Source organism: Poecilia reticulata, linkage group LG2, assembly GCF_000633615.1.
Source record: "Poecilia reticulata strain Guanapo linkage group LG2, Guppy_female_1.0+MT, whole genome shotgun sequence".
NCBI lineage: Eukaryota > Metazoa > Chordata > Actinopteri > Cyprinodontiformes > Poeciliidae > Poecilia > Poecilia reticulata.
This window is the reverse complement of record NC_024332.1, coordinates 32,932,939-32,938,938: the sequence shown is the minus strand read 5'-3', so window position 1 is coordinate 32,938,938 and position 6,000 is coordinate 32,932,939. Positions and strand designations below refer to the sequence as shown.

The 6,000-nt window shown below is 35.9% G+C and overlaps 1 long non-coding RNA gene across 2 annotated transcripts in view; it reads left to right on the top strand.

Moving 5' to 3' along the window:
* The first annotated feature begins 401 nt into the window (after nucleotides 1-401).
* Nucleotides 402-6,000, top strand: part of LOC103461678 (uncharacterized) — a 46,491-nt gene continuing 40,892 nt past the window's right edge. For both annotated transcript variants that reach the window (XR_533172.1, XR_533171.1), the window contains exons 1-2: nucleotides 402-493; nucleotides 1,799-1,837. This is a non-coding gene — a long non-coding RNA (uncharacterized LOC103461678). The remainder of the gene's footprint in view (nucleotides 494-1,798; nucleotides 1,838-6,000) is intronic.

The window sequence follows — 6,000 nt, the reverse complement described above, 5'->3', positions numbered from 1 at the left end:
TCTCTGCTAACATCTGCTACAGTAACATTTAAGCACTTTTTATGCTAATGTTAATTCTAAGTATTTTTATGAACGCATAGTTTTACAAGCTTGTACTATTTAAAGTATTACTCACCTGCTTTTGCACTTTTAAAATACATCTGACACAGCTTTCACACACGCATCCAATGAGACTTTGTGCCCCAAATTTGTCCTGTGGGAGAGAAAGACTTGGGCTTCAATGCTGATTTCTCCATTGTTTTCCGCCAATAATCTTACAGACCTGATGTATGACTTGGAGAATATTCTTGCGTGTTGTCTTTGCCTCAGTGTTGGCTTTTAAGGCAAAAAGGAGAAAAATGTCTTGGGTAATAATGCACTGAGTTTGACTTCCTCTGCCATTTTTACTTTTTGTCAGAGGTTTGATCTACTTCTGCATGGGGGTGGAGCTGGTGTCATGTCAGATGCATTCATAGTGGAATAAATCACAAAAGAAGCGACACTTATTTGTAAGGTGGGTACATATAAAAAACTTAAAAGGAATGCAATCACTGGTTGTTTATGTGCAACACACTTATCGCTTCTGGCTAACATCTGTTTKGACAATGAAATATGTACTTTAGCACCACTTTGTCTAGACTTTTATTGCGTTGAACAACAAGCGTCACCAAATTTTCCAGCAAAGAGAGTTGAATGCATGGCACTTTAATAATAAGTTAACTCACATAGCAGAACCAGAGAAAACATCAACAGTGTTTAACCTAAGATAATTGGATTGCTGTAAAGTCGGCCAACGTCCTCTTTTCTGATAAAGTCATTTTTGTATTTTAKTGGCAAGTCAGGGTCAAGAGTTTGGAGGAAGAGTAGAGAGCCACATAAATAATGTTTTGCTTATTCAGTGATGATTTCCTCTGCTGACGAGCTTTATTAAAATGATTTTGAGATGCAGCAGTATTTAGTACCTACCCACAATCCCAAAAACTTTGGTACTTGCTGTAATGGGTATTGTCTAGACAGGAGACTGGAAAGAAAATACCTAGGAAAGCAGACAGRCTGAAGGCTATTAAAGCAACCTTGTCTTCCCCACTGCATTGATACAATAATTCATGAAAAAAAGTAGATTTGACATGGTGCTGAATGCAGATACTATACAGGAGTTGGTCAGCCGTTCTAGTTTTTCAAATAATAATCCTCTAAGGCCCAAGGAGTTTATTTGGCATTTTAACTCAAGCTAAAAACATGATGTGGAATAAAATTAGGCTGTTTTTTGCTGAACAATTATCTTATTAAAGATGCATATGTATAACAGATGAGCCTATCCAAAACAAAGGACAAGTCAAATACAACAGCTGAAAAGAATACTAAATAAATATAGCCACATATTGTGGATATTGCTTTGTCTGTCAGCATAATTTGACCAGACCCATTCTGCTAATTAGAAGTATGGATACTAATTTAACTTTGCAGATACAGAAGGAAAAGTAAACTCCTGCTACAGACTWAAACATCTAGAGTTTGTCCACTAGATGTCAGGAAGCTCACACATTTCTGCAACAATCCTACTAACATYATGACCCTCAGTAAAACTATACAGTAGAATACAAACAGGATAAATGTGAAGGAAATCCAAAACAATTTCAGTATTAAAATGTGCCTATGATGAAAGTGACTTTGAAATATTTWAACTTACTCTTTTCACTAAACATTATTTAAGTCTTTGTTACAAAATGGTTTTATAACTCTTGTTAAAAATATGAACATTTTAAACCCGTCATGTTGCTTATTTTTGCATTTAAAATGGATTGTGTATGCCTTTCAGATTACCGTGGCACCCATAAGAGGGAGACATCCCATTAAGGTAAAAAAATTAAGGCATCCTCATAAATAAAATCTTTAGTACTTCTGTTGTTTGTTTTTTTTAAACTTCAACTGCCATTTAGTTGAACAATCGCAATAATCTCTTCATGTTTTTATCATTCTTTTGTAAAAGTTGCAGTTCATTTTTGCCTCCCGTAGCATTTGGTATTCTCATTTTCTCATCTCGGTAATGGATGCACACTACAGAGTTGTGTGTGAATGCAGTCAGAAGATGGCAATGGTGTCAGGTTATTGCGTGGCTGTCAGCGTTGGTGGGCTTGGACAGGCATCGGCTCCACACCAAGCAGGGTTSCTTTCTGCCTGCTGGAGATCTTGTACTTACTTCTTTAGTCAGCCCTAAGCCGCTGTCCCCACGCAGGGCTGCCTTCACCAGCGTTCACCTAAATCTGTCACACAGATTTGACACTGTGTCACTTGGAGTGCACTCTGAAATGACATGTATATAATGTGGAATATTGTGCACATTTACAGCCCGGACTTCCCTTAGAGCATGACCGGTTTCCTTGTGTGCATGTGGGTGTGTGAAAAAGAAAAAAACCCAAAAACATAATAAATAAATGTCTGCGCTTGATATAAAAAAAAAATAAATGCATAATTACTTCATGAACATAAATTATGCTTTCATATTCAGACAAAATAATTCAATCAGTCCTACAATCAAACAGATTTTTTTGGGCACATTAGAAATCTTAAAGAGTGTATAGAAAATGTGTTTTTAAAAGCATTTAAATGAAAAAAGAAACGTGGGCTTCTTGTTCTGAAGCAGATACAGTGGGCAGTTAAGTGACTTTTAACGATAGCGTTGTCCTTACATCTCAGTACCCTGTCAAAAATGTTACTGTCAAACGTTTGCCGTGTTTAGGCCACAAACAACACAAATCAGATCAGATTAGGCTCACAGCTATTTAGGCATGAGAAATTACACTAAATGCTCTTTTGTATCCTTCCTCCTGTGCRAAAACAATTTATACCCTAACGCTTATTTTAGACCAAAATGCATTCAGTGTTATGCTTCAGAATAACACTGGTGAAAGGAATAAGAATAAGAATATAAAAAATTTAAATGAACCACATTTTTGTACATTTTGCGCATCTCAGTGTAAGCACAATGCTTAACACATATGTTGTGTGTTTAATGTGTAGTTTCTTTTAAATCCATTTGCTAATTTTCACAGTTTTAACATATTATCATTTTGTATATTTGCACTATTTAACCAAATAATTGTTTAGTGTTTACAGCAGCAGTTGGCAAATATCCCATTATTAGGAGTAAAGTGAACAGTGCACAGTTGAATTGGAATCTTTCTATTTAATGGTATTGGATCGATTTGATTTTGATTGAGCTTTTTATTCTTAGATATGAACTGGACTTGTTTTTCTTTTAAATTGCACTGGAGTGACATTTGTTGTGAATTGGCGCTATATAAATAATCTGAAGTGAACTCAATTATTCTTGTTCTAGCTTTTACAACCAACTCAAGAGGAAGCTTCTTCCTGCACAGAAAGTTCTCAATTTGGAACAAAGAGAAGACAGTGGGACTGAGTGCCCATTTCTTCCTCTCACATGGCTTTCACTCTGTCGCTTTCTTCTGCAGTATTTACTGAACAAAATTGTCACAACTCGGCCTTGTTGGCCAGTAAGAAGGATTTCTCACTCCCCAGTCACTGTGGCTTTGCCAGACGTATTGCACAAAAAGGCTTGAAACTGGGTTGCGGTTTTTAGGGTTCTCGTGGCATAAAGTTTTAGAGCAATTTAAATTATTCTCMAAGCAGATGTGTGTTGTATCATGCAGATTGATTCAAAAAGGAATTTGGGAGGGTAGTGAAATACAAAAATTCTAATCTGGCATAATGCAGTCTTCAATTTTTACTAAATTCTAATAACAGTAGCTGCTATTTTTGARGCAAATCTATATTTGATTAGAATTTAACAAGATGTTGGCTCAGACAATCATTACTCATACTTAAAATGATAGTAAATTAAGGATTATTATAAAWTTTTTTGCTTTGAGTGTTGGAACAAGAATTTAAGTTTGTAACCAGCTTAACTAGTTTAGCAACAATGCTAATGCTAAAGCTAAAGTCAAACTTGCTAGCAAKCTGGGCTTTTTAACCCTTTGGAAGCTGACCCCAATGAAATGCAAATTTGAACTTGTTGGAACAAATTCTAAAGTCTAGCATTATTTCAGTAACATTCTGTGCCTTGAATTGTTTAGCAATATTGCTAATGCTAAAGTACAACTTGCAAGCAGCTGAATTGCTTTTGGAGTGTCATTGTCAACATTGTGAAATATTAGCTGAAATTGTAAGGGAGAAAGTTTGCGCAGCACTTTGTTTGAATGGATTTGAAAAGTTGAGATTAACCTTTTATTCTTTTACTTAGTTTGCTGACTGCCCTAATGCTATATTTCAACTTTCTAGCCTTTCATTAGCATTGAAAGTCGATGTTGGTGAATACCACAGATTACTGGTTAAGTAAATGGTTTAAATGCACATTTTAGAATGAATTTTTATCCAAGTCTATTTCAGTAATATTTTTGCCATAACCAGCTTAGTAGGAGCGCGAATGCTCAAATCAAACTTGATATCAAGAAGCAATCACTAATAAATTATTTGTTTCTTTACAAGATGGAAGAGGAAAAGTTGAGCAAAAATAATGTTTGCTTAGAAATATTGATTCAAATCTTTCAAAATAAACTGGATGTATATTGTGACACCAACTTTATTGGTMTACTCTAAAACTTTGTTATATCTGTGTAAATGTATAAATCWATTTTCTATATTTTTAATCAGTGGTGCGTTTCCACCAACAGGTCTAGAAGTATCATTAAGCAGATAATCTTTAGCAAAGCACAAGTTTACATTTAAAATGTAAATTTGATAAGCCATTTTTATAAGTTATTCATATGAATTYTTTCTCTGAATGTKTTTTTATTATTATTGATTTATTTATCATTTGCTGAAAAAATTTGAAATGGGTTCAATTTTTGCATCTGTCAAACAGGAAATCAAAAGGAAAAGTTATCCACACAGACATCAAATCACAATACGTTGTAGACTTCTCATTTTTTAAATACTAGGCTTCACTTATAGTCAGGTGAGACTGAAAAAACTTTTTTGCCTATACATTATAATGCAGGGGATACTTCTTTTCTCACACAGGTGTTTAAGAGATCCCCTCTCTGATAAATCATGATTTGTAAACTTTCTCACAGACAGCACTGACAGGTTTCCCTTTGATAATGTAGAAAAATGGAGAAAGCGAGAGCTGGGCTTAAGTAGAGCTGTGATTTAGAGCACAGAGATGCAGCATCTCTCCCTTCCAGTGGAGGCCCTCCTGGGTTTGATTTAATTCTCTCCCCGCACTATTAAAAAGGCCTTCCACTACCTTCAGCGCGTGCACCTTGCTGTCATAACTGGCACAAAATCATTAATCAATGCCGCTTGTAGCCAGTGCGACTAAGGCCCTTCGCAGTGTATATTTTTCCATTATTGATTGTGTGTGTAATGCATGAAGAAGTACAAAGATAGGTGTCCTCCTGTGTTGGAATGACCATATTAGGCCATGAGATGAGGGAACTATCTGGGCTTCATGTAGCACTTATCATTCCTGTCAAGAGGAAAACTTTCTTCTCAAAGTGTTTCTTAATTTAACTGTTGCATCCTTTTTTTCCCCTGCCTTTTGCTTTTTTGCTTCCTGAACTCAACAATGATCCTGTGCTGGATGTATGATGAGCAGTTATTTGTTGCGATAAACTGAAAGGCGCTGAATGTCAGTGTGTCCCCCCTTTGTTGTTTAATTTATTTTCTTTTCAAAGTGAAGGGAGGTGTCCTTGCTGTGAGAGTTAGTCATTGATGTGGCTATAGTTAGTCTGTCCCCTGCTGCGTCTGTCTGTTGGAGACGCTACTTCCTCTTTCCTGCTCGTTTGCCCAGAGACGCTCACCTCAGTTTGTTTGACTGCAGCTAGAACGATGTAGGGTGGGCTTCATGAAGAACAAAAGATTATAGACTGTGGACAAATCTCTGCAAAACAAAGCACACTTGACAGACACTGTTGGAAGGTAAATGCAGTTTGACCTGTCCTTTTTGAAGGTATTACCTGGACCTTTTTCTGTAGTGTTGAAAGTTCTTTCATTTTTAAA